Source organism: Homalodisca vitripennis, chromosome 2 (assembly GCF_021130785.1).
Source record: "Homalodisca vitripennis isolate AUS2020 chromosome 2, UT_GWSS_2.1, whole genome shotgun sequence".
Taxonomy (NCBI): Eukaryota; Metazoa; Arthropoda; class Insecta; order Hemiptera; family Cicadellidae; genus Homalodisca; species Homalodisca vitripennis.
In genome coordinates, this window is record NC_060208.1 from 130,544,575 (window position 1) to 130,570,664 (window position 26,090).

Genomic DNA, 26,090 nt, shown 5'->3' on the forward strand with positions numbered 1-26,090 from the left:
ACATCTAACATTATGCGTAGAAGTATAATATCTACATAATTAAACAGTTCTATTTACCTGTAGCAATTTTGCTTTGGATTTAAATCAAATCTTTGAATGCCTTTGTAATGATCGACAGTAGGCAATACGACTTAACAACTTAACGAAGTCAAAACCTATTACGATCACAATTAGTTTTACAACTATCAAATACTTTTAGTATACAATTTAATAATTAATCCCTCTATGATAAAAACATGTCAAAAATATTAATTTAAGGAACAAAAGTCTTTTAAAATATAAATGGAACTATGCTTTTTTATTACGACTTCACAATGATGATTGTTTTAAAAATTAAAGTAATATGGAACTCAATATCCCATAACATTTTATTGTTGTACATTTATTTTTTTGTGGTAGCATTAATGTAAATTTATATAATATAAACATTGATTTCTCAAGTACTATGTATATCAAATCATGTATTCAACGACATAAAATGTTATATTTTGATGATCTTAAAAGTAGTGTTAAAGGTGATTTGACTCAAGTTATAGTGAATATAAATAACAACTTGTACAGTAGGTAGACGGAGAGACCTAATGTTGGAGAAGAGGTAGTACTCAAGCCTTTATACAGCGGTAATAAGATGGCCAGTTCAATTTCCTGAGTCAAATCGGTTTCTTCAACTTGTCTTCCTCTTCTTTTGACATACAATTTTACTTCAGATCAAAGATACTCTTATATCCTGCTTCTTTCTTCAACTTGTCTTCCTTCTCTTTACACTATTTTATTTTAAATTAAAGGTACTATTGCAGCATACTTCTATATTCAAACTGTGACTTTTCTCCTTATAAAACTTTAGTTTGGATCAAATGCTCTTTTTCCAACTGTTGAACAGTTTATTCAGATCAAAGATAGTAATATTGCCTATTTCATGATAATCTGAAACAAATTTTATAATTACTAATTGAAAACAGTTTTTTTCAGTTAAGACTTTTATTAATAAATTAAATATGAAATGGTTTAGGTTATCATATCATTACGATAGTTCAAGATGGCTCTATTCATTTTAACACTATTAATTCTACTCATGTGATTAGGAGTCTGTATGTCGCATTACCATGAAATATGCAATAATCACTTTATACACGGAACTAAGCTAATGGAGCTTGTTTTACTCTTTCCAATTTGGAATTAATAACATTATGTATTCCATGTGGTACAATTCTATAACATTACAATTTACATCATAGGGACATTAATTGGGATGTTTGGCATGACAATATTTTAAGAACATGGGCTTTTTCTCAATTTTCGTCAAATTGGTGTAAGTTAAGGTTTTACTTCAATCATAAATAGTAAGCTATATTTCGTTGAAAAAAATATTTGTTAACTTTTTTATTGTTAGAACATTCAGAAAGTTGAAGCCTTTTATTACCTACAGTAGTAAAAACTTATCCAAATAATGAAATACTTGTAGTATTAAGTAAGGAAATGTTTTCTTATAAATAACGCATAATTGCTGTTTACAATGACCTAAGTAAATAACTCATAATTGTATAATGGAGATACAGAACATTACTTACAACGAAAGCATTTGCTTAAAAAGAGAGCAATAAAGGATGACTAATGAAGGCATGGCAGTAAGAGTGGTCATATAAGTCAAGTGTTTAATAGTGGTTAATAGTGCTTAACGTGGAACTAGGAGAGTAGTGCTAATATAAATTAGGTGCTGGTTTGTGACACGTTTAATAGATCCGGAGGTTGCAGAGATCACAATTTTCAAGATAAAACATGGCTGGCAGCTGGTTGATATTTTTCTGTTTACTGCCATCGTGAGTGCTGTTTGTTTGGAACTACAATACACCCACACATTAATACCCCTAAATATTCAACAAGTATTTAATTTGTATATTGATTTAAAATAAAAGAATGAAGACATGCTGTCACAAATTATAAGTGCTGATATAGACTTGGTGTAATCTTCTACAAAACATAAAAATATTGGCTGTGTATAGTCAAAAACACATTGGATACCATCCCGTCAGAATGCACTTGATATTGTCTCCGCTGCCCCGAACTGCGTCTGCCGCGGCCATGTGTCCCGCGCTCCCTGATACACCGCCTGCAGCATCCACACTCGTCTTATATCCCGAGTGTAACACACCGACAGCTGCATGCTCTACTCCCAGCCAGGGACCTTCCCTAACCCCCAACATGTCACTATTAGTCTCTCCACCATCAGCTGAGTCCGTTGCCTACCTCAAAAAGGAGCTAAATAACGCACGAAAAGAATACAACAATCCCTTGAATCACACCATTGAGACGAACAATCGATTTCCGAACTTCACAGACACGAGTATTTCCTGTAAACACCCCGACACTCCCGTGTGGACACTCCCGCAAGTGATTTGGGACTGTCGACAATGTTGAACAGTGTGAGCCCACCAGCCTACCAGGTACCCTAAACCCACCTCTATAGAGTCTGGTTACAGTGTACCCTGATGGTGCAGCCTATTCCGTCTCAATTGACTCCAGAACTTCTAAAAGCCGTCAAACTACATTATAAGAGTTAGAAGCCAAAAACAAATGATTGAATCTTCCACCGCTGAATACATCATGCAGGAAATCGTGTGGAGTACAGCCATGTACGAAAGTAATGACCAAAAATCACAAAGCCTTGGCAGTAACCATAAACAAGAGTCAAATAAAACCAACTGAAATAGATACTCTGCCTGTTGAAAACGCCAGCAGATTGACCAAAACACTTAGAAAAAAATACTTAAAAAGGCAAGAATCTATCTTATCCAGCAACTAGACACCACCCGGGGTTCCAGATGATAGACATCGTGGGGGACAGTCGTGCCCGTTATCTCGCCGGCCTGATAAAGCGACGAGTAGTGATGTTTAAGAACACTGTTGTCAGCGGTGTTTTTCAGCCAGGAGTCAAACTGCCAAATATCACATTCAACGTCCCACCAATTCCAAAGATGTTCAGTACCTTAATCGTGGTAATTAACAACATTAGTGCCTGTTCTCAACCCAACTCCAGCTGTTCGACGCCCGAAACCTCCCGTACGCATCATGCACCACTACGACACTTCATTGTGCAGCCATGCCCTCTTCACAAAAAACAGACCTCAATGTAGAAATAAGCAATTCTTTTTCTTAGGAGCTCCACTTACCAGCAACGGACAAAATTACTAAACTCATCCCAACTGAAACAAACAATTTAAAAGCTCCACAATCAAAATTCAATATAACTGCTTCATTAAAACGCACAAAAATTGCCAGAAAAAAAGTTGGTCTACATTCAACTTATATGTGATGATGACTCGTAAACAGATTTCGTGTAACAACTAAAACCGGCTTCAGCATCAAAAATATTAAACATTGCTAAATTAAAATGTATTGTTGACAACTGTCCAAAGGAACAGGAAATAAATAAAATGTTTCTTTTGTAATTTAGACACTTACAGAAACAATTATGAAAAATGAGTATAAAGCGGTTGGAATCAAAGTTCACTTAATAAGTCCAAGTTAACCATTATCCGAATTTTCAGGTCATTCGGTGGAAATGAACAAAACGTTTTTATCCAGATTCGAAGCCGTTTTGCCTCCAATCACAAAGAGGGTTTAATCCTGATGGGCGATCTCAACCTTGATACGTTAAAAATAAACAATCCATTCAAAAAACGAGTTATTGATGGTTTAAGGTCATTTGGTCTCTCGTTGTCAGATGAAACACCAACGAGCCTGACAGCAACAACACAGACAACCATCGACCACATCATTGCAAGTGTAGCAGTATCGGTGGTCAGACCACTACGGCCAAGAGGCTATAATTAATATAAAAAATCTTGAGAGGCAGCCAATTATTACTATAATGATAAAATACACAAGATCAAGTAAATTTAATGTCCTGATCGCTTTCTTCCAAATGAGAAATGGGTATTTAAAACCCATCGCAATCAATAGAACTGCAGTATATATTCTTTTCGGATTTTTTAAATTATCAATTCAATTTGTGCTTTCCTAAAAAATCAACCTCAGTTTTCCCCATAATGTGGACCGGTCGTCTTATTGGATTATCACATTTTGGAAGAGGTTGACAGTTCCATGTGTTTCAGGACATGCCTGGATCGGGGTTTGATATTGAATCCTTGCATTATTCCAAACTGTACTCGGGCATTATTGTTTTGAGGTGTTTAGCCTATTCACGTCTGATGATGGCGTATTATGGTTTACATACACCTTACCTACGGTCTAGTACTGTTGAGAGCAAACACTAACGGCCACTTCTCCAGACATTTTAAATCCAAACAGAAGCGGTTTGATTCATTGAATTTAAGAGAGTTCATACAAGGAATCCTTCAAAAGGTTGCAACTACTGATCCTGCCAAGTCTTTAAATTTTAGAGACAACGATATTATGTAGTCTATGTCTTTATTGGCTGACTCGTGGTCGATACATATATACGTACGAAACACGAGGCAGAGGTAGCTACCGTGCTATGAGACACAGGACGGGGTTTAAAAAACATTTGTCTGCAAAGTCAGGGAATCGCTTTGTCAATAAATGGCCTGATACTATACAAAGTCCTAGAACGCATAGGACGTCAAAATTAAGTTTGAAACTATTTTAGGGTCTCAAGCATTTTATAGTTTGTAATGAGGTGACCGCACAATTAACAGACTGACAACCAGCGTTGGAAGTGGGAACATTAGCATGAATGAAAGAAGTATGATGGATAAAGTTAAAACGTTTCAATGGGGTTTCAACGTAGTGTAACTGTTTTAAATTTTAGATTAATATTTACGATTGATATAAATAATATTATATTTCCGGAAATACAAAATATTTAATTTGGTTTGAGGGCCTTATTTCAACCGTGAAATTACACAAAAAAGATATACTTTGCATCACCGATCTCGTCCATGCAGTTAAATCACATTAGATATTCGAAATTTGCCCACCATGCCAAGTTAGACATTAGTAGAGGACAAAATTTCCCCAATATGAGTGTTCTACCCACGATGAGATCCCTAACGAGACTAGCGGAACTTATTCTTATCCACTGTTTGCGTCACTGTCCCAACGACGCTGCCAGGTGGTCATCGTTTCTTCAAGGGCTAGCTCGGCGGCCTCCACAATATTAATCTCTATCCGCAGGCTGAACAAATGTTTCCCTTCCTGTGCCAGTAAGTATATGGATGCGATTCCTCCTACAACTAATGTGGCAGCCTTGTTTATGGCATTGTAATACCTTGCCAGGCCTTTGGTGTTTTTGACACACATACAGCAGGATCGAATGGGATGCTGTCAGAAAGTCTCTTTTGGCTTCGAGATTGACATTCCACATTTTCTATCAGACAACATACTCGTATGTTTGCGGTCATTGCCGCCACTCTGTCGCAATCCTGTCAGATCTGTTCCCAGAAAGTGACGAGTACCTTCATCACAGCCTTTACCGCTTAAAAAAAGGGCCGATTGTTCAAGTAGTTTTTTGTAGAGATTTTTCAAGTAGATACCATTCAGGACTACTAGCAGGTATCCAAGGTCTACAAAACCTAGCTTATGTTGTGAGAGGTTCGCGGAGACACGGATGGCGGTTTAACAGCTACAAAGCCAGTCGTGTCTTATATGTACAGTGGGCTGTTGGACGAGGAGTCATTTGAAAAGAATTCCTTACCTAGTAATACCAAGCTTTCCCTCTACTAACGAGAAGAAAAAACTTCAGTCAGTAGTGGTCCATTAACATACTAGGATGGCATCTTGTAACTACTTTTAGTATATGTGTAGAGACGCCGCATGGCCTGGATCATTCCATTTTGTAAGATAATTAGTGGATCTGTTACATTCTCCGATGCTGAGTTTTATATTTCCAAAGGAGCGGTTGGTCCCTCCCCAAGGGTTGAGTGGGAATGAGGCGGTCCAATATGTTACAAGTTCTGGCTGCGCCAAGTAGTCACGATCCGCGTCTGGGAGTGATTATTCTGAGGACATTGAATTAATAGCTGTAATGATGTAATAACATTATAAAGTAGGCTAGCTTTTTTTTTAATAAACTCAATATTTTAATATTTCCATCAGTAACTATTATCCAAACCTTAACGAATAATATTATTAAGTTCTTAAACAATTTTCAAGACCTTACAAATTTCCGATGGTCATAGTTTTTAAATTTTTGATGATGTTACCACCATTAAAATTGTTAACTAGGATTTTTGCAAGAAGTAAAACATAAATAAATTAAGAAACAATAGCAGTAGTGAGTGCAAAACTGTAAGGGTGATAAGAGGAGGCAAAGTCAGAGACACAGCGAAAGAGAGTTTACCCTTACCACCTGTAAACTACTGGTAAACATCCCGTACACATCCACAACAATATATTCAATCTTTGCTGCATCACCACAATTCCTTAGCGTTTTACGGCCTTTTACTGCAGACATTCAGCCATAAAGACACAAATAATAACAAACATCACTATTTTAATGTGATGTATCAAACGTTACTATTGTTACAGACCCTCTGCTCCACGAAAACCCCATATACCTTGGTACTAGTCACAAAAATTTCTCAGCACTGTCTTTTTTTTTAAATATGTTTCATATAAAGACGCTAAAATCGTCTAATGTGTCTTTAATTTACAAACAGTTTTGGCTTCTGAACACGGTAATAGATATCTTTTCATATTCGTATAAAAAAGTATTACGCCCATAATATTTACTTTTATATGAAAGATCAAGATGATTTTACAATAACGTTTCAGACACCGTTCAATAGTAAAGATACTTAATTTATATTAAAAAGGATTTGATTCCTTTGATATATATAGTTAAAACCTATTAAATAATAAGCAAGTCGTGGGAGGTCCGTCAGTGATCTGCTCCAACATTCATAAGAAATTCTGGAAAGAATACATTATAATATTTCATTCGACAAAGAAATATAACTATTTAGAATATAAAAGTCAATGAAAAACATATTATCGTAGATAATAGTAATGATTATTTGCAATGCATAATAGAGTATTCGTTGATTCCTGACCATTTTTCTTTAATTCCCGGAATTCGATACATCATGCAATAAATAGATAAGAATTTATAAAGATAAAATGCAAATATGTATGTATTTACAACTATTTCGGTGACTAGATCCTTAACTTAATCAGTGACGAAAGCCTAATTTTACGAAATTCTAGATATTTTCCTATAAGAGATCAGATAGTAACTAACGGGTTAACGGCATCTAAGACGCCTGGAATTATTGCTATAATGTCTAATTTCTAATGTTCTCGATTGCACCTGTTTTATTATTAGGTAATACCTAAGAGATTCTTATGCTCATCGTCTGTTTGTCTCAAAAAGTTTTAAACAAAGCGTGTTCAAGGATTGGGTTAAGCCAAAAACACAACAGCACGTGTATTTTATTTCGCACTACCATAAAGTCTGTTGCATGTAACTGTTTGACAAGTATGCTATCTAGGCTACATTATAATAAGAGGCCACCACCACAGTAGAATCATATTTATGATTATCTATACTATAGAAAGAAAAATGTTGACTCGAATTACACTATAAATTACACGAATAAAAACTGTCCGTGTTTGTGTATCTATAAAATGTAACAAACGAAACAGTTTAAAATTTAATTACTTCTTATTGTTTTTAAGGATATACTATGATTCTATTGTGGTGGTAGCCTCTTACTATGATTACTACTATTACTACTATAAAACTCTTTATAATGGGGGTTTTAATAGATATTTATAATTCATAGTTTCTAAGTAGTATTTGTGATATCTGCATAAGAATACGTTTTGCTTATAGCAATTTAATGTAATTAATAATGAACATTCAGTTTTAATTCACATTTAAATCAGACATTTTGATTAGTATCAGCTGTTTAACCTTATGTAAGTATAATAAGGAACCAAATAGACCAGTAAACGCAGTACTGTGAGGTTTATACAGCAACAATACGACTGACGGCCAGTTCAATTTCCTGAGCGAGATCAGTTTCCCAAACATGTCTTTAACTCATACCACCACAGCAACGAGACTCAAGCGTAATGGATGCTCTTTATTTCTCATAATATCTTCACAATAACCAATTAATGACATCTTGCTGTTTGTACGAAAACTGATTTCTTTTGTTTGATGATAAAGAATTTTTAACCATCCTAATGATGTATTCTCACTCGTAAAAAAGTTTTCAAACTACAAAATGTCATGTCTAGGATCCTAATTATTACAAGATTTCATTAGTTTAGCAAAACTTTCAGAGTACGTTAATGTGCAATACAGAGATACGTATACGTAAATAAATAAATAAATAAATATATATATATATATATATATATATATATATATATATATATATATCAGTATAGGTTTTATTACTCTTTATGCCAGGATATAATCAATTTCTAACAATTGATTTGTTTTCATTTTTAGCAATTTATGTTGAAATTTACCACTGTGCCATAAAGATAGCTTTTAGAAATCCCCTGTAATCTTATTACTATCTACATGAACATTATCACATATTTCTGTCACGTACTTAAATAACTCCTGGTAGCCTAAGCGTCAACACACTGGGAACTGTAAAATCTGAGTATGTATTAAATAGCTTTGGTTATACATTTAATATTTTTGAACGTTTATAAATGTAGGTTATACGTTACTAAACTCTCAAGAAAATTTTAATCGAATTTATACTAAAGATATGGAATTATAACCCAAATGCGATAACCATTTTTTCTAACAACTATTCTTTTTTTTTAATGTAAGTTCTTTTATAGAAAGAATGGGACTTTACTAGTTATAAAACATGCAAATCTGTGCTACAGTCTTTAAATAATTTTAATTTAAATGAAGTTTATATGTTTTAAAATATAGGGTATATAAGTTGTATAAGAGAAAACAATTAATTCAAATATATTTTACGTAGGAGTTAATAAAAAGAGCTACAATTCATGAACAATATTCACGTTAAATTAGGCAACGAATGTAGTGAAAGATGAAATGTGTGGGGGGGAAAGTGTGTAGTTAAGTGAGCAGTATAGGGGTTGAGCTCTTGTATACACCTCACCTCACACCCCTCACCCCTCTAGACCCCTCACAACTACCCCTCGTTTCCCGCTGTGCCGCGTCAGCACTCTCAACTACCCACCGTCGATACCGTACAACCTACCACTACTCACATTACGCTCATTGATTAAAACAAGTTCTAGTAGAAATACTTTCTCAATGGTAAAGAAGAATACTTACTTATTATATGGCAGCATTTCAGTGCTTCGTTATTTATTGTGAATTGTATGCGGGTAAGTGTTGCGTTTTACTATAGAGTAAATCCATTACATTACAAACCAAAGCATCTTAAAAAGGTTAGCACTATTTTACATAATTCGTTTTATATTCTATAAGTAGAGTTGTGTACAGTTCCTTATTAGCCATACTTGTTGTCTAGTTTATGAGAGACAAACTATTTAACACGTGTTTTAATTCTCAGATGAGACCAACCGAATATGCATTGTAGCAAGTAAATTACACTTCTGTTAAAAAATTATTACAATTATTAAAACCATTAGAATTTTTTGAAACTAAGTTAAGAAATATATATGTAAAATTTATTACCACGTGATTTATAAATCACCATTTCTTGTGGTTTTAACGGAAACAGGTATCATTGATTAGAAGTTGGATCATTTGTATTTTTAAATGTTTACTCATGTATAATAAACAGCAATAATATCAAATCAAATCAAAAAACATCTTTATTTCCATTATGGTACAACACATTTAGAAATCACAGGAGCACAATTTTACATTTATAATATAAAATTACTTCAGTAATTAACACCAAAACATAAAACTGCAAACAAATTAAATAATTATATATATAGTATTGTATAGACTGCTCTAATGATTGTGGAAATGTTTCCTCACATAGGTGCATAGCAGAGTCCCATATTAGACGAGGTACTGTGGTTCTTAGTAATAATATGTGATTTTTTAAATTCTATATATTCATTAAAAGTGTCTATCTTTAATTTTTCTATATAACATTGAATGTTATGGGTAAATTTTTTTGTATAACCCGTTCAGTGACAAGATTTATTTCTAATTCTTTAAACTAACATCTCGTTTAAAGTAAACTTTATACTGACTTTTTAAAATTTATATTTGTATACAATTACACTTTATTCAATAATTTTGGAATACTGACGTACAAAACAGTGATGTTTACTCGAATTCAATTCTTGTATTCATGCTCTTAGAAATGTGTAAACATTTTTAAAAAAATTGGGCATAGATCATTTAAATGATGACCAATGAATTTTATTATTTTTGAAAATAGTTTTAAAAATTTTTATAAACAATTTAATTGTACTTGTTATTTTTCAATTAAATATAAGTAAGAAAAAATACGTATAAACAATTTAAATGTAACTAAGACTGGTGAATTGCTATTATAGAAAACCTTTTGAGTGGTCTTAGCACTGGCTGCTGTTATAGAAGGATTATTTCAGCGCAGAAGACTAAATGCTTCAAACTCGTAATAGTTTCTCTTACAAACATTGTTGAAGCCAAAGAGAAAGGAAATATATCACCGCAGGATTTAACTATGAATTAAGGATGGGTAATTCATTTTAGTACCGAACTAAAAGTGCTTTTTCCGTAACAATTTTATTCAACTAAATAGTTTTTGAATTATTTTACTTCTGTGTTAATGTATTATTTGATAATCTACTATTTATAAGTTACATGTGCTATATATTTGAGAATACACAATAAAAATAGTCCGTCTGAAAGGACGATATACGAGCTGACTGGGATAGTAAGTAACGCATTGAAGGTTCTTCCAGAAAAAAGAAGCCAAACAGATATAAACCAAAACAAAAAGTCTTGCAGAGACAGCTCTGGACTGCTTTGTAAAGGGCTTCCCCTCTGTGCTTGTACGGACCGTACGTTTCAGGTAACTCTACGGTTAAGCTACGGTGGAACTAAAGGAACAATGAATAGGTAATATGTACAATAACACTGATAGATTAATTGATACAATGCACTATAACTTTGATATGGCAGGAAATCAAGATATACGTAGTGCTAACACACACACAAATCTTATATTAATATCCTTTTTCATTTGTTTCACACTAACGACTTTCTCCTGAATAGCTTTTGTGGAATACAAAACCATGGTTAACCATCGTTTTAGATCGAGAAACAATGACTATTATATTACTTATGGATACTTCTCATTTAAATGAACTATTTTTATTTGAATTTTTTACTTTAAATTACCTATGGAAAATCTGGGAGGATATTAAATTATTATTTCTACAATAGTGACAATTTAGTGATTCAATTTAAATTAATTTTATATATTGCATTTTTTTAATATATCACATATTGAAAGGGTTTCTAAAATCGTTATAACATAAATTGAAATCAACATTGAGCTATAGTAGAAGTAAAAAACTGGTTAGAGAAATATTGTGGATTTGGAATGATTGTACGAATGATTGTTTGGTTATTTCCTAGTGATTAGAGGTTATAATCTTGTCTCATAAATTTCTCCAAAGTAGCTTTCACGTCAGCAAAGATAATTGTTGCCATTACAAATCTAAAAAATACAACACTTTTTTATGTCAAAGGTTTATGATAATTAAACATTTTTTACAGCTTTTAAATACTAAATACGCCAAAATATTGAACCATAAATAGTTTCTTCAAATTTTCTGTGGATCACTTAAACTCTGTCAATATAACGTTCCAGATCACATTGCGCTATTTGAGCAACAGTATTTAACCAAACTTTAAATCCACACCAGCAACAAGACTCAACGCCGTACTCAGCTAATATTTCTCCAGGTAGCGTAACTTCTGCCTTCTACAATCTTCAACTAAAGCGATGTAGTTCCAAGAGTTAACGAATATTCAATAAATTGCGAGGGCAAAACTTCAGTAGCTTCAAGATATGACTTGCTTGCAGGAATGAAAGCTGCAAAGTTTGTGACACAGAGAAACTACTCTAAAGTCTTATGTCGAAAGTACAACCGTACATTATAAAAACTCTAGTTGTAATATTTGTGTAGACTTCTTATACTTGGTTATTTTGTCTTGTACTTGGTTATCACTTATCATTCGTGTAATAGTCTTAAGCACTGCGTAGTTTTGCTCACAAATAAAATCACACAATGACCGGACTGCTTGTATCTTATCTAGTTTTATTACGACAAAACTAATTTCTAATTAATTACTTCAAAAATTTAACAATGTTGACATCATCAGTTTTCTATTAAAGTTTTCAATAAGACTCTAAGTATGAGTCATGTAAGGATGAATTGAATGTTATAGTGTATTACCTTTAAGGCTGACAGAAATCCATGTAGAATTATATATACATTAACGTATGTTGATTGAATATATATTATTTCTACAGTGGGAATGAAATATATGAAGGATATAATTTTGTAATCTATGTTTCAAAGTTTTTTACAAACTTATGCCGCTACGTAATATAAACTCTTAAACTTATAAAGGAAACATAAGCTGTTGTCCTTTTCGTTGTCGCAATCGTAAACAGTGGCATGCTGGAAAGGTGTCGATAAGACACAAGTCATCTAGCTGACTTGGCGGTTTAGGAGATGAGATGGCTGGGGGGAGGGAGTTGTAAAGGGGGAGAATTTACAAAGCGGGTGGATAGTCACTCTTCACTGTTCTTTTGGCTGCAGCCTGTGCCGACCGTCTTCGCGCTCACTTGCATTATCAGTGTCGTTTTATAACACACTTTTACGTATTTTTAATGCATAGTTTTTTTACACTAATCTTGGTAAATAATATATGTAAAGAACTTCATTCTTAAAAAGTAAAAGCTCCTTAGTTAAGTGGGTTGTAAAATTCAATAAACACTACACGTTTAGTATATTATTTTTATGTATTACAATATGTATACTTTTTAATTCCACGTGGATGACTTAACAGCACACTGAATCAAATAAATCATTACTTACAATATTGTACATATACTAGATGTATATAACAGAAATGATATTATAATTTAGCATAAAACTCTGACTAGTTTGTCATTGAAAGTAATTTACATAAAACATTATAGTGTAAAACGTGTTGTGAAAAACCTTATTGTAAGTTTAAATGATATATCAAGCAATCTAAATATAAATCAAACAACACTTAGTAATAAGTACAGTAATTAATTACTAAATATAGAAGATATGGCCTAAGAGATGATTCAGCTCCATTTAGAACATGTATTTATGCTCAAAGTAGCACAGTCAAAAAGTGAGTAGCCATTTTTTTTATACGGAAAATATCGGTAGTTGATTTAAAATTAAATACATAATAATGAAGGTACATCGAGCGCAGAAAAATCTAAATTTTTTAATGGGAAAAAGTTTTCATTTCTAATTTGTATGAAAGGTACAAGAATTAAAAACGCTAATGAAATAGAATCAATGTTGGAAACATAGGTTATGATTATCCAAGATTACAAATTTTATTCAAAACCTACCAAAGCACGTCGTGATGTCGCACCATGCAACAACAATGAAATGAAAGAATCGGAAAAACTTTTCAAATCAAGCTGGAAAACACAAAAAGTAATCAAGCGAGTCCTGCTGATCCTTGTTGTGGAGAGTTGGTACGTGACTGGAGTATACTCTGTTGTAGAGTTCACATCAAGTTGTCTGTATCTGTCCATCACTCTGCGGGCTGTCCGGCTCCCAGTATTTCTTTCGTTGGTCACAACCCTTCATAGTCATACAAGGATTAAATGTGACTGGGTTACAATTATTTAACTATTGAAACTTTACATATTAAGGTTAAAATTACTTTTGAATAACAAATACTTTGTACCTACTATTGGAATCTAAATAACAGGGTTTAGTAACCCCCCACCCTAAATAAGGTTGGAGAGGATTTCGAAATAGATTTGTACTGATTTTAACCACCTACTGATGTGGCATGGAAGATGTTGAGCTTTTAAATGTACATTGAGATGCATAATACGACTACCTATATATAGTCTCGATTACATATTAGTACAGTGAAGTTATTATACGGTATCTGTTTTCACTCTGGGATTCTTCCACGCTGAAGGGTTTATCACTATGCTATAAGCAAAATTTACTGTACGTTCACTTCGATAGTCTGGTTACTTTGGGTTACTAAGAATTCTACTAATATAGTACACTTATTGTTTTTTGCAACAAAAATTTTAAACTTAGTTAAGTTAAAATTGGTTCTGGTAAATTTTAGTTTGCAGGGATTTGGTATAACATCTCGTCAATCTGTCCAAACCCGTACCACCTTCTCATTCTTCCTGGATGTGTCAAAGATTACGACATATCCGTTCTGAGTGAGAAGTCCTAATTCTTGACCTGGTAAAATGAATCGATTCATACATCCGATATGTACTTTTTAATTTTATTTTATGTGAATAGTACCAATAATTCTTAAAAAGTACATGCAGTTTTAAACAATACCATAGAAAATCTCTTACCTAAAACTACTTAAAAGTCAAATAAAATAATTTGTCAAACGTAATTTCCTATCTTTAAATATATTACTACACGTACAAGTAAACATAGGTAAATTAAAATACATATATGATGCAATTGGAAATATACCGGCTTTTTATTGAGTGTCATGGAAAACCGATCACGTTAATACACTAAAATATCCAAAATTGATGTTTATCTGAATATTTTATATGTGTAAAAATATATTTGGATTCAAATTGTAATGGAAACAGGTTAAATTGCGTAATTATATAGATATATTTATTACAACCAGATTCATATATTTCAAAATATAAAAAAGGATAATTTAAACTGCTGTATTTAATAAATTAACGTAAGTGTGAACTACACAAATAATGTTATAATCTCAACAAACATTTCTTGTTCTGAACACATGCATAATATTATTATAAAAATACAGATTACCACGTTAAAAAGTATAAGATTGTAACATAAGTCGCTTTGTTCTATAATTTTGAGTTACTCATTCGTAGAATGTGTGTACAAAGAAGGAGAAACCATTCGTATGTATTATTAAAAAAGCTCTATAGATTAAGGAATAGGCGACTTTTAGGCTGCAAGATTCGTGTATTAAAAATGTTTCCTATCACTTCTTAAGAAAACAATTTTCAAAAGTAAAAGACAAAAATTAACGAATTGTAGATGAAATACGTGGTAATAAAAACAATGCTGCCAAAAGAACGTTTTATTACTTAAATCGTGTAAGTAAAAGTAGTTTTGCGAAAATACTCAAATACATTTTAGTTTCCTAGATCACTTCAGACAGACGTGGACTTCAGAAACTAGGAGTCTAAGCAGAAGGTGAAATGGAGATGAACTCAACATTCCCATCGAATCGAGTCTTCCCACCATATCTGTGTTATTTGAGGATGTTTATTTCTGACATGTCAAAATAAATTAAGATAATATTTTAATCGCTCAAAATTCATTTTTATATGTAGGCAAAAGAATGCAATATAACTGTTTGGAAAAAGCGGTAAACACACCAGTGCTTGAAATTTAGTAGTAGTACAAAATAATGTTTCTTAAATAAGCACTTAAAATATTTTAAATCGTTATATAATGTATGGAATCTAAAAATGTTTGAGTGAATTGACATATATATCTCATTCATGACTATCTTGATGTTGACCAAAGCAAATTCCATTTGGCAATTATTCCCTTGAGATCAACCCATTGATTTCTCTTGGTTAAAACATAATATCTTGTGATGTGTTTACCACACCACATTACTCGGGACGTTAAACCAACCTTGTCGTCGATATATCGACTAGTGGTGAGACAGGATGTAATTACTAAGCCTAAAAGCAAGATGCCATAGAGCAGCTCTCTCTTGCAGGAACACGATCCACTGTCCAGGGCTTCACCATTCTACACTTCATTAGTTAGACCATTCAAAACTGAGTGCAAGGGAAATGTCTCGCCGTCTCTTAATGTAAGCAATGAATCGGTAATACATTATTAACTAACTGTAAAAGAGTGTAATCTTGGTTATATTGTATGCTTAGTATATAGGTACTGCAAGTGCTTAGACGTGTAAACTGTTTGCATCATTATGAACTTGTACAAATACTAATACTTTCCACAGATTTTCATTAAAATTAATATCGTTCACCTTTTCACATTTCCAAACAATATTTACGGTGGAACATATAGGCTTTCTTTCGTTCAGCTCAGATTTCGTTGGCATCAAAACAAAACAGGCTATTCAATAAAGATAAGAATAAAATATAAAAGTTGAATAGTGCTATCAATTTTTCATTAGTGTTGTGACAGTGAGATGTAATTATGTGGAATGTCCGTACGCAGGTATACCGTTACGCGGACAGGCCGATTCTATGGTAGTTTTGTGTTATAGATAAGGAGCTATTACTAGCATAAAATATGATTATACCCGTTACAAATTACCCAGTAGATAAAATATAGCTTTTAATTCTATGATAATCAGGAGTTTTATATTATTATGTACGGAAAAATAAGACATCTTTACTTTAAACTTTTACTTTTATAGCTTGATTATTTCTGAGCTTTGCGATATAAAACAGGTAAAAACTTATTAATTAAAAGTTCATAAAAAATAATAAATTAGTAGTAAGGTGACACGCAGGAGATTTACTAAAGCAATATTCTAGCCCTGGCTGCCTAAAATTCGGTTTGTTGTATTGTAACATTTCTCAAGGGGTTTCATGAAACCTTAGGCTATATTTAACTATTGAAAATTATAAAGTAGAAAGTACCTGGAAACTTGAGAGGCAATCTGTGGAATTGATGCTGTGGAACTAGCCGATAGGGGTAGGCAACTGAACTGCCGAAAATGGCAAGGAAGAAGAGGGAGCTGGAAGACAAGGTTTGAAGACCGAGAAAGTCTAAGTCAAGGAAGAGCAATGTTTTAGTTCATGAGGTATGAATTTAAAAAATTACCTTTATTTTCAAACTTAAAAGAACAATTTTATATACTGAGTGGAAAAATTACTTAAAATATAATTTCATTATATTTGAATGAAATTATCAAATAAATATTCATTCACGAAAACTTAGATTGTATTGTAAAGCAATATAAAACTGATTGTTTATAAAACAATAAAAAATAAAGTTTATGTTTTCTAAAATTTAAATTTATGTGACATAATACACTAATACTCTCCGTGTGCAATATGTTACACCAATTTCTCAAAATTTTGTTTAGTACTTATTAAGAAACATAATCACATAATCCATTTAAAAATTGGTTTTTTCAAAACATTATTAGTAATTGCAACGTTTATGACGATTTATGAAAACCTTTTAAATTTTACGTTAGATGGATATTTGAAAACATCCTAAAATGTTTAATTAAGAGACCTATAAAAGTACATTCTTTAATTATTGTAATTAAGAACAGAGTTGTGATGTCGCATTCACAAATAATACTATTTTTAGGTAATTTCACAGCTCATTAAAACCGTTAACTTAGTTCAATAACACTTGAGTGAGAGCACCATGTGTACGTCGGCATTCTCTAAACGAAAATCAATATCCCACCAACCACACGTCGCATGTTCCCATATTTGATTTTTTGTCGTACTAGTGAAGGTGCAGTAATACTGCTTTGTTTGGATTTTCTGAACATCTTGTAGTGATAGTGTACAAAAATTCAATTCATTTACCAATGTACCGAGTTGAAAATATGTGTCTAGTTAACGTCCTTACAACATACTTACTTAAATAGTTGCTTACTAGCATAGCAGATCAAGCCGCCTTACAGCTACAGGCCATGTGCTAAACATTTTGTACGCTGTACTATATTGAAACAGTCTTTCTTACTTAACACACAGTACGGAACGTTGATGTCAAGTCCCCTTCTGAGGTAGTAGGTGCTGTCCAGATCTAGTTGAGAGGGATGTTTCATTTACTTCAAATGATTCGGACTATGTAGAATGTACAGGATACAAATAATAATTTAAGTCTGATTTATAATTAAAGATTACTTGATGTGCAGACAGAATTTTAAAGCCATTACATGGCTGTACTACATAGCGGGATACGTTGTTTTCTAGCTAACAAATCCAGATACATGAACGGGTTATTGATGATGCATTCTGACTAAACGAGCTTGCAGAAATCTCTTACTTGTTGTACGTATGCATTAAAAAAACAATAGGTACTTGTTATAATAAACCTTACAGGGCGCTGGAAAGATTTCCCTTCTGGCAGTCTACCCGAAGGATATCTCAATTAAATTATGCTATACAATCCTTTTTTACACAAGCAACATAAAGTTTAATGATAATTCACGCCTCTCCATTGGCTTTAGATGAGCGGCAGTGAAACTTACATCTAAGATATTGGAAAAATTACTATCTGTCTGCCTGTCCATTGCATAAATTGAGAACGAAACTAGCTGGATATAGGGAATTTCGCAAGAAACTCCTGCGAAGCTTCTTACTCGACGCATGATCATGTATTTTTGGCAAGTACTCATATCTTATAATTTCTTCTGTAACAAATTTTCCACCATATACGAGAATTCGTTCATCAATTAAATAGATACACAAATCTGGGTAGAAAACTATTCGTAGGGTAGTTTCGGTACTTTTATAGCTTTAAGTTGGCACCACTGGGGTAAGCTTTAATTAGCTGATTGGTTAACATTATTATTTTATAACCTCAAAAATACACTTGAAAATTCAACTTTAGTTGAACAACGTTCTGTTATTCCTGTTTTACTTGCTGAAGGTAAAAAAAAACCAGTGAATATATACTCTAGAATGACTAAATTGTACTGTTAAAATTGTTTGGATCGTGCAAATCGTCGGTATAACAGTTCAAAAATGGCCGATACCTGACCGACCAGTTAAAGTTTCAACTCCCTCATTGGAAAGTCGAATTGATGACGTAATTCATGCTGGCTACCGAGTCACTGTGGAAATAATATTTGAAATAGCTCATGGGAGTATGGTTACAGTTCATAACTTTATTAAAAACATTCGAAATACCTCAAAACATGTGCAAGATAGGTCCCAAAGGTGTTGACACCGGTACACAAGGAAACAAGGTTGAGAATGTGCACAAAGTTACAGGAAGGGAGGGGACGCACGTCAGCTTACCTGTCGGAAAAAATTATAAACCCAAGCATCAGCAGGAAAAGTCTTGTTGACGGTGTTTTGGGATGCTTAATGTCCGGTTTGTGATTATCTTGAATAGCAGCGACAATTAACAGCCAATACTACTCGGATATGCTTTTGAAAAAAAGTGAAGACAGCCATAAGAAAAAACGTCGTGGATCTCAGATGAGAGGTGTGATTCTCCAACAAGACAATGCATGTCCTACTAACTCGGTAAACCATTAACAAAATGGACTAGGAAGTACTGCGCCATCCCCTTTATATTCCAGATTTAGCACCAAGGTGATTTCTACTTGTTTAGTCCACTGAAAAAAGCATTGCGTGGAAAGAGGTCCCAGGATAACGAGAACGTCAAATAGTTTGTGGGAAATTGGCTCAAATACCAAAAGAAAGAGTTCTTTGCAGCTGGTATAAAAAAGTGATCCGAAAGTGCATACATGTTCAAGGGGATTATGTTGAAGAGTATGTTAAAAGTAAAGTTTTGTAAAAATAAACTATTTCCTCTCTAGACCTGTTTGTATCTTTAATTATTGAATGACCCTTGTAATACATTAACAATAATACTCATGTTTTATATCTTAAAATATTCAGTTTATAACTAAAGAAGCATTCTAGTATAATAGTCTCATAATAAACTGATTTCCTTAGTTTATATACCTATATGAATAATAACTTGTTATCATTTTCCGACACTAAAATATTAAAATAGATTATAATATATGTATTACAGAATAGATAATATATAAAATCTATTTTGAACTCAAAATTCTATATTTATAGAGGCCTTACATTATACTCGAAACACAGCTAAAACTTGTAGGCCTACTTCAGTGTAATTACCAGAGAGAAACCTTATAAACGGAAACTCGTTTCCACGACAAAAGGTACTACCACACAGGCCTGGTTTATACAGGGTTTCCTATTTTCTCTTCTACAGAATGTGTCTTTCAAAGGATCAGACACATTTAAGCTGTAATAATCCGATTTGTTATAAAGGTTCATCATTAAAATTTGTTCTGCACATTTCTTAGAAGCTGTGCTCCAGTCAAATATACTGAGGAAAGTCAGTAAATCAGTCAACAACGAAAATTAATAAAACTGTATTTTACGAGAAGAGTTCCATTTGTTTTTTCAAACTATTTGAATTGTTTTAAGCAGTAAGACTATATATATATATATATATATATATATATATATATATATATATATATACGTTAAACTTTATAAATGTCAATAGCCTTATTTAATTTTAATAAACATTGAATCGCAAAAAGTACTTGCTCCGCCGGGAGTCGAACCCGGATCTCTCACTTGCCGGGTGAATGTGCTACCATTACACCACAGAGCGCTTACTTTTTCCGATTCAATTATTTTGTATTTGGCCGTATCTGTCACATATGCGTTTAAATAAGCAAACTAACATATGATCGGAAGACCAAATAACTGTCAAATGACTTTTATTTACGTTAAACTTTATAAATGGCAATAGCCTTATTTAATTTTAATAAACATTGAATCGCAAAAAGTACTTGCTCCGCCGGGAGTCGAACCCGGATCTCTCACTTGCCGGGTGAATGTGCTACCATTACACCACAGAGCGCTTACTTTTTCCGATTCAATTATTTTGTATTTGGCCGTATCTGTCACATATGCGTTTAAATAAGCAAACTAACATATGATCGGAAGACCAAATAACTGTCAAATGACTTTTATTTACGTTAAACTTTATAAATGGCAATAGCCTTATTTAATTTTAATAAACATTGAATCGCAAAAAGTACTTGCTCCGCAGGGAGTCGAACCCGGATCTCTCACTTGCCGGGTGAATGTGCTACCATTACACCACAGAGCGCTTACTTTTTCCGATTCAATATATATAAATAAATATATACATATATATACACACATACATATATATTTTAAAACAACCTAACAATTATTATACACAACATATGATAGTTCTTACTTTGAAAACATTATAAAACAATTCACAACAGTTGATAATACATAAATTACATTATGTCACTAAATTGTAAAATCTATCTCTTCGTGTTTGATCAGGCCTTATGATATATCGTTATTGCGCAGATAAGCCTCAAGTTATAAGTTTAAAGTATCTTGGAGGTTTTCAAATACGGACCATCCTTCGTTTTTTGCTTTGGTATTTTTTATACGAACGCCTATTCTACATTAGTTACATGTACATATTTGTATCTGATATAATCATATGAACGGATAGGAAATAAAATTCAAAATAATCTATACCATTTTAAAAAGCAATAGAAGTCGAACCTTCTTCCATTACAGCTTTTACTCATTTCAATAAATTATTTGATGTCAAGCTATGGTATATTTTAGAACATTTTAATTTTATGTGAGTCCAATGTCCACCTTTAAATTACAGAAGCCACATCGGTTCCAGATCATATGATATTTCAACCAACCATCGTTCAATAAGTAACCTACTTTTCTCTTTAACTTTGGAAATTACCAAATATTTATACGAACTACCAAAAAGCTAAATAGGAGAGTTTCTGTAGAACTACCTATAATGAAGCAATTTCGGTTGAATGCTTGTTTTGTATTACCTCCTGTATATTTTCCAGGCACCTCTTCATATTTTGTTACTAGGATAGAAACAACAAATATTTTTTAAATTGATTGACTCACAAACATTGTTCCTCTTAAGATATAGACGGTTCCAATTGCATTAATACTGGACACAGCGCGGTGTGGTGTAGGGCATGTCAGTGAGCGCCAGAGGGGAAGGTGGGTGGTTGTGGTGGAGGGGGTAACGTAGGGGTAGAGTACACTACAACACGTAGCGACGCGCCGCGCCGTCAGTCGGTGTGTTTCCGTCGTTGCGCGTCATACGATCCGTGACTGCACTGTGGATTTACGTGCGCGTGATTCCCGTAAGTAAACTACTTTTCTATTTAGCATAGGGAATTACTTAATATTTATACGAACTACCAAATAGCTAATACAAAAAAACTATGTATTTAATGAAGCGATAAAACATTACTTATTGTAACGAAAATTTTATACTCCTATGCGAAAGTTTTCAACAAAGTTTTAAATAAATCATAAAACTTACACGTAGTTTAGAATCCAAATATTATTATTTTGAACGTTTTTATGAAAAATTTCATAAAATAAACGGAACAATGTACTCAATGTAAATTAAAGTACACCTAGTCGGCATTAGAAAGCAAATATTGTTATTATGAAATACAGCAGTGGCGTTGTAATGAGTTGGTAATAACATGTAATGAAAATTATTATTTAAATTCGAAGTTGCTTAAAATCCTGAAACTGGCGGGTACACGTGATATTTGTATATGGGAGTTAAATACCAAATAATATTTCATATCAACAAATAATGAAGAGTGTGAACCATATTCACAGTGAAGGTGTAATTAAGCAATTCTCATTAAATCATAAGTAGTATTAACAGTTTATACCGTAACATGTAAAACTCAGTAAATAAACGGCAATGAGGTACATTTATTCATATGATAAAATAAACGAAAGAGGAGTTGTGATAAAGTTTATTGATTAAAAGGAAACACAAAATGCACTATAATCAAAGTAATTTGCCAAAGAACTATAAAAAGAATAAATTAATAGTCAGTTAACTACAATCATTTTTAAATGCATTTACATTTAAAGAAATTTAACCACCTTTAAACAGCAGTAATACAACTCCCTCTTAATAAAAATAATTAGATACATGTTGTTTCAATGACCTTATTTATTGTTTAATTCTAAAGATTAAAATAAAAAAAATCAATCTTATCGACACTGATGTAACCGTATAACTGTAGACAAATTAACCAAGTGTACAATATAGGTTAAAATCCTACGTTCGTTACTTTAACTATTCCGTATTATTACATCAAACTATGTGTTAACCGTCCCAAAACACATGTGGTAATAAAGTGTAATATTTTTATTAATTACACAAACTTGTAACTTAGCTTCTATTGCCATATATTAAAACGTGGGCAATAATACGTGCATTGGCCTTTCGAGCCTTCCGGAATAAAATAATTGTAATGGGAAGATGTGTAGTTGTAGTAACGGTTAATTCTTACGTTAAAATTCCCCACACATTTCTGACAAATGCTAGGTTATAGAGAAATACAAACTAGATTAAAATTTTGGGGAAATTGACCTTCCCAGCTGAATGATTAGCAAATTAAAAACTGGTGGGAATTCTGAATAGTTTGCCATAATGTGTCCTAAATTGACAAGAATAGTTGTACAGTCTTAGTTTTAGAACACAGGGCCGTTAACACAGTCGGTAGCATCTAAATTTTTAAGAAAAGGTGCTAACACATTCGATTTGTGCTTATGAATAAAATTCCTTAAGACACGAGAAATGTGTCATGTGACAGAGATCAAAGTTTTATGAAATTTTTATTGACAGTAATATCTAACTTTAATCCAACCTGTAATGTTTAATTTACCTTTTAAAGGACTTTGTGTGCTGCAATAGTTATAAAACAATTATTACTTGTACTACACAAATCTTTACAAAAGTTGATATATTTTATATACAATTTACTATTTGATAGTTAAAATATTTAAAATAAAATTTTCTATATTTTACCGTGCAAATTTTCTACTACTTTTATTATTTTTGCCAAAAGTGAAAATATAATTAAAAACGGATAGTTGGAACTATTAACGGATATTTCATTACTAGATTTACTTTTATGAGTTAAATGTTTATCTTACAAAATATAGGAAATATAGTGTTATAATAAACATTTCTCATTTAGTTATCAATATATATATATATATATATATATATATATATATATATATATATATATATTAAAGATTTTTTTAGTACATATCTAGTATTAAAATTATTAATTGGGTACGTCTCCGGAATACAATATATTGTCTACATTCTAATGAATGAACACCAGAGAATACGTGTCAAAAGCATGACCTCCAGGCCACTCCAGGGACTCATTCTTAGGTTTTGAGGAATGTTAGGTTTATGTTATGTCTGCTGTTTTTATGACCATAAGAGTTCGTTATTCTGTACAAAAATTATACTAAATTAAATTTGACATCAGTTATACTGGTTCAATAAACACATATATCTGCAGTTAAATAATATTATATAATATACCAACTAAAACTCTGTGGGTTTGAATAAATTAAGATAGTGTTCGAAATGTATATTAAATATGCTACACGTGCATGGATACTCATATTTAGACTAAACATATTTTTATAATTTAGTAGCTATCTTATATCAACAATGTTGTGCTCATATACAAAATGTTATTTATTTTGATTGGCAAGTGCCATGTGAGAAATGCATTACTATGATAAAATAAAATTAAGGATGGATTATCTACTTTAGTGTACTTTTTATTATGCTGAGAGTTTTTGAACTGCTTTGGGTCAATTTGTTTATTACCATATCTATTCAACAGTAATATAGACTGTTGCTACAAGTTAAAACATATTTATTGCCTTTCTTACAATATTACGTGCACTTTTCATTTTGCATTAATTTAAAGACTAAGTAAGTGGATAAAAATGGTACTTATTCTATACATTTGTAATTTAAAATACTCGTAACTTTGAAAGGTGAATTTGATTTGAGAGTATCAAAATAGCGTAAAAGTGCGTCTTACCTTTGCAAATTGTATATTTCTCAAACCTGTTTTTATTATGCTGAAAATCACTGAACTGGTTATTTATATTTGAAACTCAAACTAAAATTTCTAAGCTATAGAGTTGTCTATTATGATAGACTTTTTTTATAAAAGGTATTGAAAAATATAGGAAGCAAAAGTGGCAAAGTGATAATATAGAACTAGAGATAGGAATATTTATTTGTATGTATGTATTCCATACGTTTACTATCTAACACCGTTTCGTCGTAACGTGTCATGTCCTACATTGTAATATTAACAAACTGTCTGTTGATATAATATTAATTCATCTAATTGTTACATGTTTTAAAACACAAACGATTTTAACGGATTAAGTGGAACAAGCTTGTAATGTAAAAGGATATAAATCTTCCGAACACGCCGCTAATCCATGTGTACCGTACGACATTTATTCGTTGGGGATTACTTTCTTTTTCGAGGAGAAATGAAATGCTGTAATCATTTAGGAAAACAATAAACAACATAGTTTCAGTTGCAAAAGAAAGTTTATTCAATTTACATATACTTCGATTTTATATAATATAAAAATAAGCATAATTAAACTTTTTAACTATTAAATAGTTCAATTATTAAATTAAATTATTAAATACGACATATATTGGGTAATACTGAGTACTGTGTATATTCCACATGTTCTATTAACTATTTTTAGTAATAATCATTCGGTATAAAGAATAGTTAACGATTTTTATTAATCAATAGATATTACCTGTATGAAAACTTGAATATAAATATTGCAAAACCTATATGTACGAAAATATGTAAATAAACATTGAAAATATTATAAAAGCAAGGGGTTGTTCATTATCACGGCATGGTGAAAAATTTATAAAAATTCAAACTCTATATAAAACAGTCAGAAATATCAAAGCAGATTCCACATTATTCCACAAAGAGATCCTGGGTATTCACCTTTATGTTTATTCCAATTCACTGCAATAATCTTCTTGCAAAGGAAGCAATAATGTTGATTTCATGTTTGATTGATAATCATACATGATAATTCAAATATACTATACCTAAAAAGGTGCTCTCCAAATACTAGTATATCTTTCATATATTAATTAATTGTCTAGCTCTTTCCCGTCGATTAGAAATTCTAAACAATGAGCGACAGAAAAAAGTAGAGATTAACATACGAGTGTTCAATTATATACATGTTATTTATTAATTTATAATAATAAATAGGTGCACAGTGAATTGTTTGTTATTTTATTTTTATACATAA

At 32.1% G+C, this 26,090-nt stretch overlaps 1 protein-coding gene across 1 annotated transcript in view; it reads left to right on the top strand.

Annotated features, from left to right (window-relative positions):
• The first annotated feature begins 21,995 nt into the window (after nucleotides 1–21,995).
• The window catches only part of LOC124355807 (Down syndrome cell adhesion molecule-like protein Dscam2), a 487,821-nt gene continuing 483,726 nt past the window's right edge, over nucleotides 21,996–26,090 (top strand). The window contains exon 1 of the mRNA XM_046806962.1: nucleotides 21,996–22,072. The gene's annotated coding sequence lies outside the window, so the exon portion shown is untranslated. The remainder of the gene's footprint in view (nucleotides 22,073–26,090) is intronic.